Raw genomic sequence first — 11,226 nt, 5'->3', positions numbered from 1 at the left:
CAATACCCGAAACTTTTTGTATGTGTAGCAAGTGACTGCTTTGACTTTCTGCAACCTGGTCATCAGGACAAAAACAAAAAAAAAGTAGCTTTGTTCTTTAAGAGAAAACAGAATTAATGAGTACATGCACTGATTTACATGGCAGGCTGTGTTTTTAATCTAACATCTGTTTGCACACTAAATGACTGCATACAAATACTTGTTCTGTGTTCTGCATCAGTTACTTTAAAAGCAAACAAGTGAGGTAGAGTTCATGAAGAATCAGCACAATATTGTATCATTGTCTCTTTACACAAAGCGTAGGAGGATATAATCTTTAACATGCATGAGTAGCATGAAGCTTTATATATTTTTATATTGTTACAACCTGTGCAATATTGATATCTTCAGAACAATTGTAATTAGAAGACTGTTCTCCACGATTCTGCTACAAAGTTTGCAGAAAAAAGTCTGCAGTCTTTTTTTTTTTACTCTGATGGAAGTGAACCTGTCAAGACAGAAAGCATCAAGCCACTTTGGATTTAGGGAAGTGAACTAGGCAATTTTTATTTTTTTCTATCATTTACTTCTTGTTGTGCGTTGATGACATGTTCTCCTACAACTGTCCATCACATGGCATAATACCAGTGCTGGTTTAACTATGTCTTATGTTCGTTTAGCTGTTCATATTGCCAGTCTTCTAAAGAACATCATTTTGGTATTTACAAGAAAAAAAATAACCATGGGCTGAGGAATAGTTCTCCCAGTTCATATATTAATTTATCAAGGATTTGAATACATATTTAGATTTTTCCTCTACATTCAAACCAGGTACATAATTACATCTGATAAAAAAACAATGACTTGAGTGCATTCACTTATATTACATATAGAGCACAGCTTGTGCTTACTGCTGAGTCAATTGGCTCCTATAAAAGCATTTTTATTGTTGTAGTTTCCATTTAAATCCCTAGCACATCCTGTACTAGTACTGCAGTTTCTGAAAGCCTTTATAATAAGGTAAACAGGACATAATTCCAGTATTTACGTACATTATTTAAGAGAAGCTGGATCCGGTATATATGACTTAACTTATAGACAAGAAAAGCAAATATGTAACTGATCTTGTTGAATTCTTAGGTTGTTTTAAGATTTCAAAACAGCCTTTTGAAGAACCATCATTCTTGGCACTTTCGGGCAATAATCACAGTTTATTTGCTTTCATGTCTTTTAGATGTCATACAGAATAATGCTACAGTTGAAGTAGACAGACAGGAGGTTTTCTTGGTATCGTTTACACATAATGGTACGATTTTACTTTGTGATCTTGAAAAAATGTATTCTTACTTAGGTAAAAAATAACTTGTATGCCATACCAATGTTTTTCAAAAAGTTATTTATTATTTATTTTAATTTAATCAAGCCACAATACAGAAGACTAAATGAATTTCTGAAAGAAACCTACAGAAGTACACTTTAATATTTGAATGGGTTATGTGCTGTGAATGTACAACATTGTGTATTGTTGATTTGGAGTCAAGCTGCTTAGCAGTAAGCATTTTTCTTTATGTTGCATTTTTTGTTAGACTATATAAATTGATACAAATGTATATTATGCTGTTCCTGTTGTCTGGTATATTTGCTTACAACTATTATATATATATATATATATATATATATATATATATATATATATATATAAAAATATATATATATATATATATATATTTTTTTTTTTTTATTTTTGATTTGACTATTATAAAAAGTAACAGGTGGCTGTAGACATAAAAAAAAAATCACTTTCATTAATATTAATATTATTATATTATTATTATTATTAATATTAAACAGGATTTATATGGCGCCAACATATTACGCAGCGCTGTACATTAAATAAGGATAACATTCACACAACAACAAGCTCGTTGGTGCATGTTTGTTCACATGCAGTGACATTGGCCCTGATTTTTTAAAGCTTCATCAGTGAAGCTGGGTGATCCAACAAACCTAGAATGGATGTTTTCAAAGTCATGTGCTATTTGCTAGCAAATGTTTTGAATCCTGGACCAGATCCATTCCAAGTTTACTGGATCACTCAGCTTCACTGATAGTAGTATATCCTCCCCAGTCTTAAAAGCGGTACATCATGAAAATTTATTTTACACTATAAAATAGTAGTAGTATAAAAAAGTTTGAAACACAAAATCATGTAAAAACAATAAATTGAATAAAGTAAAAAATCTATATATTTAAAAAAAAAATTTAAATTTTTTAAAATTTAATACATAATATACTCATACTATTATATATACTGTAAAATAAATGTTCTTGAAAACAATGTACTGCTTTTACACATAAAAATCCAAGGTATTGCATTTATTACAGTTATTTTGTATTGAATGCAATACAAATTGATTTTGAATTTCCCGCCCCACCACGCCGGCAATGTACACACGCACCGACGTCACCGGGAACTCCCCGGTGACTCATCGGATGCAGAAGCAGGAAGAAGGAAGAGGAAAGAAGACGGAGATCGCAGCGCTGGATGGCGTGGGATGCTGGTGGATTAGGTAAACGCTCTATTCACTAACCTTCCTATAGGTTAACATACCCCGAGTGTGACTCTGGGTTACCACTTTTAGCAACTTTTTTCTACCCCGAGTCACACTCGGGGTTACCTCTAGGGGGGTTAAAGCATTACAGAAGTATTAAATTGTTACATAGTAAGTCAGGTTAAAAAAAAAGACATAAGTCCATCAAGTTCAACCACTAGGGAAATAAACATATCACAGATATTAAACCCTATGGACATAGTTGATCCAGAGGAAGGCAAAAAAAGCCAATTTGCTTCAACAGGGGGGAGATTTCCATGATTCCATGAGGCAATTGAATGTTGCCTGGATCAACAGCCTGTTATCATTACTTCAAAGCTTTAATTATCCAGTTATATTCTGTGCATTTAGAAAAGCATCCAGCTTTTTCCTAAAGCAATTTAGGAATTGCTGAAAATATTTCCTGAGAATGGAAATATTTCCTTGCCTATTCCACAATATGTATTGGTAGACATAACATTATCCCTCAGGTATCAATAGCTGGTGCCTGTTCTTGCCTGGCTATTAATAGCAACATTTTATCTCAGGCGGTTTTTATTGGATTTACCCTAATGCCCTCCTTACCTTGTGAATGAGACTGGGAAAGTCATCAGTCAATGTAGTTGGTCTTCTCCCATTAGCGTTCCATCGGGGTTAACAAAATAGAGCCAATGCTTCTAATACACAGATATTGTATATTTGACATATATTTCCTCACTAATATCAAACTTGAGAGCGGAGTCTAGAACTGTTGCCAACATTTTAATCTACAGCATTACTTGAATCCTTCATGTGTAATAGATAACATCTGATTTAAAAACAAATTTTTCTTGAACTCAGAGTATTAATGATGAGTGCTAAGAATTTGCATCAACACTTTACTGATATGCCTAGTAGATGTTTGCAAAATCCATCAATAAAGTACTTCTAACTATAAACGTATGCTGAATTACCTCTTGTGACATTTACAGATAGTCCCCCTAGTGAATAATACCATTTCCAAACTAGAAGGATGGTTGCAGAAGTGAGATTTTTCATTTTTTTCAACTTTTATTCATGCTTCCCAAAAAAAAAAACCTTAATAAGTCCAACTTTGAGATCTCAAACAGTAATGGTAATGGGCAATACAATGTCCCAGACAGTTTGTAAGAATTTTTTCTTTGTTGTTTCAAAATATTGCACAAAAGACACATGTGAGCTTCATGCAGTACATACAAATTATTTACTGCATTGCAGTATGCTAATAAAAACATACATACAGAAGTTGAACATTATGGGTTTAGGGCCAAAAAATACTGTTGGGGTGCAGTAAGTTGTGGTAATAAATGCATCAATGTGCTCAATATGGCCAGCCAAGTTAAAATGTGTTATGGTGCTAATTAGTTTGAAAGGCACCCCAATGTGCTGACACGATGCAGCATCCAAATGCAGAATTCAACACACGGAGTGTGAAATGCATGCCCATTTTTTAGATTCATCTAACACGGCACATGTTAAAGAGAAAAGGGTGAATGGGTTCTTCAGAATATAAAGTGCATTAACCACATTCTAGTCCCCTTGATCCACTTTATATTATTGTACTATCAATATTGGTGGCAGACTGTCCTGACCAATCTTTTTTTTTTTAATTCTCTGTTTTTGTTCAACACTGGCTGCACCTGGACCACCTCCAGATCAGGAAGGACAGGCTAGTTAACATTTACTGAAATTATACATAAATCAATAAATAGTATATATTTAATGCTTTATTATAAAAGAAATACAGATGCTAATACTGGTGGCTTCTTCCTTTCAAAAATCTACCTTCATATACATAATCACATAAGTTAGTGACAGCTGTATCATTGACTGGTTAAATTTTTTTTAATGACGAGATACTGTACATTGAATAAATAGTAACATGATATTGTAAATAGGCTATTGAATATAGCTTGTAAATAAAATATAGGCACTAGAACTCTTCCACGTTTGGCTGTACATCTTTTACGTAACATAGATATTTAGGTACATGACTGTCCAGCAGGGGTTAACACAAGAGCTGTACAAGGGAAGCACTGATTTAACAGGTGTAAAAGAAATGATCAGAAATAGTGGAGACATGTTGCATGAATGCTGAGTGCTGTGTCTGAGCTAGCTAAATAGCCAGGGATGATTAAGAAGCTATTTCCTGATTGGCTGGAGGGATAGGCGAAACTGATAAAGCTTGGGAGCGTAGGCACGCCAGGGAGTCAAAAGGTTATTACAGTGCACCTGTTTTGTTAAAGTTCTCCAAGACCTGATCCAGCAAACCTGTAATAGATCTGGTCCAAGAGTAAAAACATCATAGCAATAGCAAATAAAACTATTTTTGGTTTGCTGGATTACCCAGGTTCTCCTATTATAGTCTTTCTTTTCCCTTTTATTTTTAATCTGATATGATCTTCACGGCTCAGAAACAGACAATAAGGCTTTTTTTAAACATTTACATGTTCTTCACAGTACAGGACATTGTTCACCCAAAATCATTTATACTTTTCCATTGGGTTTATCTGCTGTAATATTAAATCATCTGTGGCTGTGAAATCTCTCTATTTTATTTAATTGCAGGTATACAAATATACCCCATTCTGATATTTAGCTTTATGACATGGAATTGTGCAGTTTTTTAAAGCATGTATGCTTGTATGTAAAATGTGACAGTCATCAAGTATCCATAATATTATATCTAAATATAGGGCATTAGGAAAACTATAAAACTCAATTCAGTTATAAAGTTATTAACCAGTTTTAGCTGGTTAATTATCATACTGCTTTGGGACCTATTTGATCAGGTTAGTATTCTTCTTTCTGGTTGCAGACACCTTGGCAAGAAACAGGGTCAGATCCAGACCGCAGGCATTACAAAGAAAGGTCAGACAATGCATTACAAATCAGCTGTAAAGGTCAAAGCAATAAACATGGGAGCATGGGTCACCACAGACTGTACTGTACAGTTTAACATTAGGAAGAATCAGTAAACACACCAGTATTAAACAAAACATTTTGTAGTCATATTTAACATTTTGGAAAAAGACACCGCTACCTACACACAAAATATCAGTTGTGTAATATACTAAACTGAACAGCAGTTGCTCGATAAACATAAATGTTCAATCAAAATGTGTTTCTACTGGTACTTTTCTATGGGGAAGACCTATCCCAACCAGTCAGTCCTTCCCCCAAGATTACTTTGTCTGCACAGGTCAAGAGGTGTTCCAGCTGTTCTTTAATAATGGATTAGGAGACATTATTTCAGGTATTTAGATATGTTTATCAAAATGATTTTTAATTTTTTATATTGCATCTTCAGATATATACCTTCCGTTCATTCCATTGCTAATCTTTTCAGCTACCTGAAAAAACATAAACAAATCCTCAGTTCCTACTGGTATGGGGAATAGGTGATAAACTTCCTCTCTTTCAATAAAGCAGTGTTGGATGTCCAGAGAGTTATTCACCAGGCACCTTTATGTCACTGGACAGCTTGGAGCGTAAGCTTTCATCAGTATGAGTTAAAGCTTACACAGGTCTCTTTCTCTTTGCTCTTGCAAGCAAGCAAAGTGGCTAGACAATAAGTAAAAGGTATTCATAAACAGCAAAGATTTGGAGGGGGGCTGCTGGAGGCAGGTAGAAATATCCAGTTCCTCATGCTCTAGTGATCACAATCAAGGGAAGAGGTTGCAGGAGGAGCTGCTATGTGTTAAATTTTTTAATACAGCCAAAAACTACACAGGCATCCATATTCCCAGAATTTTGTCATCTCTACACCAGTTCAATCTAGGAATTATGTTATTGACCCTAAAAAATACTTGTAAAGGTGCTATGCATTTAATAAAAAGATATAGGCATTACTGGGGGTAAAAATGTATGTGTTACAATTATGCATTACCTAATACAGGTAGTCTTCAAGTTAAGGACATCCGACATACAGACGACACCTAGATAAGAACAGGCTTTCCTGCACAGCTGAGACTTCTTCTGCAAGCTTCTGCAAACTCTTGTAACTCTTTAATGACCAAGACAAACTCTGCAGTTGTTTCTTTTTGCATCTTAAAGCACAGCTTGCTCCAGAAGTTATTTAAATGTCTAGGCTCCATAAAGTTTTTTTTTCTTGCTTTGTTTGTGACTAGCTTACAGTGAGGATTTTATACAGTAACTGAAACCACACTGCCTAATAATATAATAATATATGTTGAGACAAACATCCGTCCGAATTGCATTTATTAAAATATTGTATCTGTTGTCACTTACATACAAATTCAACTTAAGAACAAACCTACAGTCCTTATCTTGTATGGAACAGGGGACTATCTCTATGCATGCCTCACTTACCATGATGAATTATCACCTTACAAGGGATAATAGCCTTGGCTCACTAAATGTTGTGATAGTTCACTTTGCAATGAAAACCCAAACACCTTCAAGGAAATTTAAAAACAGACATCAGAACATTATCTCTTTTAGTAAGCTGTAAGGGCATAATTCACTTAGATATGTGAACGGTTTATATTGCTTTAGTAGTCCACACCCTACATATCTAACAAGGCAAGGATAAATTTTGCTGCATCAAAAGATCATCAGGGAAAGAGAGTGGCCAACGTCATGGTCATTTTTTCTCTTTCACCTCATTAACACAGCTTGTTGAATGTATGCATGATGACTATTATGTTTCAAAACCCTTCCATGTGGTTATTTCATTGCAATGATAAAATAATGCATTTGTATCTTCCCTTTGTATTTTATATACATATTTTTTAATTATTCTACCTTTTCCTAAATTGGGTTATGTTGGCCTGGGACAACGTTTTATTTAGTGTTACTTTGTGTTGTTTGTATTTATTACATTACATTAAAAATCTTAAAAAAATTATTTAAAAAAAATTCACCCTGTTAAAAGGACTCATTCAACTCCGTCTCTTACAAGGCCAAAGGAAAGATATTCTGTTAGCGTACACCATAAGTGCTTGTTTATGTCAGGATTCACACATAGGCTGTTTGCAACCTGACCTTTGTTTGTGTCTTCTGGAGGCTTTTAACACCTTACCTACTCAAGGATCAGTGACATTATTAACTTGCTCTTTCCAGCCATCAGGGTAAAAAGTAATCTAACAGCAAAGTCAAAGCTGACATTGTTACAGTATACTGCTATGCAATGCCTAATGTCACTGACTAATTTTTGTACCTATGTGTTGTCACATATAGCATATTAATTATTATTAGAGGTTCTTGGGGTCAACAGAAATCTGAACCATTTTTAAAAAAAAGTGTATTACAGAACAGCAAATGAAGCAAAATTATGCCGAGTGATTCGGAAAACTCCTAGCGGCTTTACCTGACATTAAAATAAAAAGGCAGGACCTGGTGTCACTGGCAAATAAGCCAAAGTTGCTCACCCAAAATCAGAGACAGATTTTATGAATTAGGAATTACAAAAAAAAGATACAAAATTAGGATTCAGCTGTGTATATTGATTTATTGATTTTTGGCCTGAGACTAATGCTCTTCAATTTAAGATATCTGGCCTAGTGAGAAAAACTTCATATTTGGAAGGAGAATGAGAAAGATACAGTAAGAGTATACTGTATACAGTTTTTGATTGTTGTGGCATATAAATGTTGATCACATAAATGCTACATTATTAAAACTCTAACTTAGTTACAGTGGATGAGCACCACATTTCCGCAGACTTGATTCTTGCAGTGGAAGGGCATTTCCACACTATGTCCTATTTCGCTAAACCATATACAAATGTATTCACCGCAATTCATATTAGGACCTAATACATTTTTCACTTAAATCACCCCAAAAAATAAAATAGGATGTTTGATCTATCAGATGAGTCTGCATTTGAGGCCCATAAAAACATTTCCATTGTCTCTCCTGTTATATTTTAAAAGTCATCCATATGAAGCTTCACCAAGAAAGTATTGCACAAGTCTTGCTGAGTACCAGCCAACCTTTAATGCTGAGCTGAGGGCATAGATTTTACACTAAAACATTGTTCCGGGAACTTAAAAATAAGCACAGTACATGCACAATATAGCTTAATGTATCTTAATAAACTCATAGGGACAGACAACTCAGCACTTTTCATCATGTTTCCATTTTGTAATGTCTTTAAAGACTTAAGTCTGCCTATTGCCAAGATTAGGCAGACTCTACATAGTTTAGTATGTAAATTGTATATAATAGAAACAGATAATACATAATATGGCAGTTTACATCCACATTAGGTACATGTATTATTAGGGTTCATTTGCTAAGGATATATAGCCTGTTCACTTTGCAAAAACTAATATATCTTTGCGGAGGAGATGGATATCTACTCTTAGACAGCTGTTGAAATATTTCCACCAATGCACATTTGTACACATCTATATTTCATCTCTCCTACCTGTAGTGTTTTTTGGACCGGTGAAAAGAAGACAGATCAAGCCAATGGGACTCATAGTATTCTGATTCAACTGATCTTACAAAGTGTTCCATAGATCAAAGCGGCATAACGTAACCAGGGTATGTAGAGAGAGATGCCGTACATGATATCAGGTGCTTGATTTCTGATACAATGAATAAAGGAGGCTGGATGTATGCAAATAATAAAAACTATGGGGGAAGAGAGTGACAAACTAGCTAACTTACAAAATGAAAACCATAACAACACCATTGCGTGGGACACAACACGTAGACCATCTGTCCCCAACCTTTTTTTAACCACAAACTGGTTTTATGCAACAGCATTTTTCCATGGACTGGGGAGATGTCGGTTGGGGGCCAATTTACTGTGTGTGATTGGCTCTATGAAAGAACACAGATCCTTCCTGTTACAGTAAAGTATGCAGCCAGGTTCAGCACAGCCCATGGCAGGTACTGGTCCTCCTGGCGGTTGAGGACCACTGAGATAGGCAGCAAAAGAAACAAAAGGAGTTTCCTACTTTAACCATTAGAAAAACAACACAACTTCTGAAAATTGGGCTGTACTGATTTAGTCTGCAGTGCCTCAGTAAAATATTTTGATTGTTTTCTATTCCTTTGAGCTAATCACTGCAATAAGGTCTATGTCACTACATAATTTGAGACATGTAATTCCATTTTCCCAATAGAAACGTTTTTCTTGGTGTCTCAAATAAATTCAGAACGTTAGTCTCAAACGCCCATGTGTACTTATTAAAAGAGAAATAACAAAACAATATTAAAATGAATGTAAATAAAAGAATACTAATAAAACAATTATACATGACTGTTGTTGTTTGGCAAGAAATACAAAGCAGATGTCAGTTCTTTTTCAGGTTAGCCATGTCTATGTACATATGTGTCAGAGAATTCCACCTTCGTGTATCTATTACAATTACATATTATTTTTTCTTACATATAATTCTGTATTTTTAATGTCACAGACAGATCTGTATCCCTGTATTCATTTTGCTCCTGTAATGCATGTCACACAGTTATTTTTTTAATTTGATGTCCATACTGTTTTCACAACTTTTTTGTTATTGCTGTGTTTTTTTATTGGTATTACTAATTTATGTTACCTAAATTCTAGTCTGCCCTCTGTATCTTGCCTTGGGACCCTTGCCTCTCTTCTGCAGATAGATCTGTATCCAGTTTTTTATTCAAAGACTTCTGGGTCTAGTTTGCATTCCTACACCCTTAGTCCAAGAACCATATGTCCATTGCATACCATACCCATTTGGACCAACAAACATTTCAGACAACCACTTTTTCCTTTGCTTCTCACAGACATTTATTGTGTGATCTATGTCAAAATGCCCTTCTGTTTGTCTTTTTGAGTATTGCTAATGCTACACATGACAATGTTCTCTGGTCACATTTGTAGCCTTGTTGGCCTTTAACCTTAGTTTTTCCAAATTATAGTTGGATATCTCTCCCTGATTCTTGGCTCTCTCACTTTTTATGCCAAAAACCCTGGGAAAACAGGGTAGTCTCAAACCTATAGGGATATAGTTATAAATAATTTGCAGAGTGATTCATACATTTAAAGTGCTTTGTTTTATTTGTTCTGTGCATTTGCAAATTAGGTCAAGGGACATTTCGAACACACTGGAGTTGTTCGAAAGGGGCTAACAAATGTTCTTGAGTTGAATGTGAAAGATGCCGTTGAAAGGCAACTAGAGATGAGTGAACATATGTTTTTTAAAAGGATAGCAATGCAGGACTTAAAGAGCGCACGCACAAGAGAATATGTTTACTATACAAAAACCGATATGTACATTGACTTCCATTTATACAACCTTAAACTACCAATTCACCTCCTGACAGCTACATATAAAACACTTTTTTGCATCACTTATGCTGGTAAAGCCATGCTGCCATCCTATTAACAAATAAAAGTTAAAGTAAAAACACAAAAATAACATGCAAATGTACACACATAATACAAAGTGTTCTGCACTTCTCAGTGTATTTGCCTATCTCTAATAAATACCTTCTAGTACAATAAAGTTAATTTACCTTACCTCCAGTTGGTATCTTTTAGATATATTTAGATATATTTCATTTAAACAAATGAATGGTATGTTCCCTCTCTCACCTCAAAACAGGTGTAAAAAGATACATTATAAAAGGATACATAAAAAGATACATTGTAAAAAGATACATTGTAAAAGGATACATAAAA

The 11,226-nt window shown here is 34.5% G+C and overlaps 1 long non-coding RNA gene across 1 annotated transcript in view; it reads left to right on the top strand.

The window, feature by feature from the left end:
* Positions 1-1,251: 1,251 nt before the first annotated feature.
* The window catches only part of LOC140330027 (uncharacterized), a 29,916-nt gene continuing 19,941 nt past the window's right edge, over positions 1,252-11,226 (top strand). Inside the window, exon 1 of the long non-coding RNA XR_011920578.1 lies at positions 1,252-1,285. This is a non-coding gene — a long non-coding RNA (uncharacterized lncRNA). The remainder of the gene's footprint in view (positions 1,286-11,226) is intronic.

This window comes from Pyxicephalus adspersus, chromosome 4 (genome assembly GCF_032062135.1).
Source record: "Pyxicephalus adspersus chromosome 4, UCB_Pads_2.0, whole genome shotgun sequence".
NCBI classification, from domain to species: Eukaryota; Metazoa; Chordata; class Amphibia; order Anura; family Pyxicephalidae; genus Pyxicephalus; species Pyxicephalus adspersus.
The sequence above is the reverse complement of the archived record's forward strand: the minus strand, read 5'-3'. Positions and strand labels throughout refer to the sequence as shown.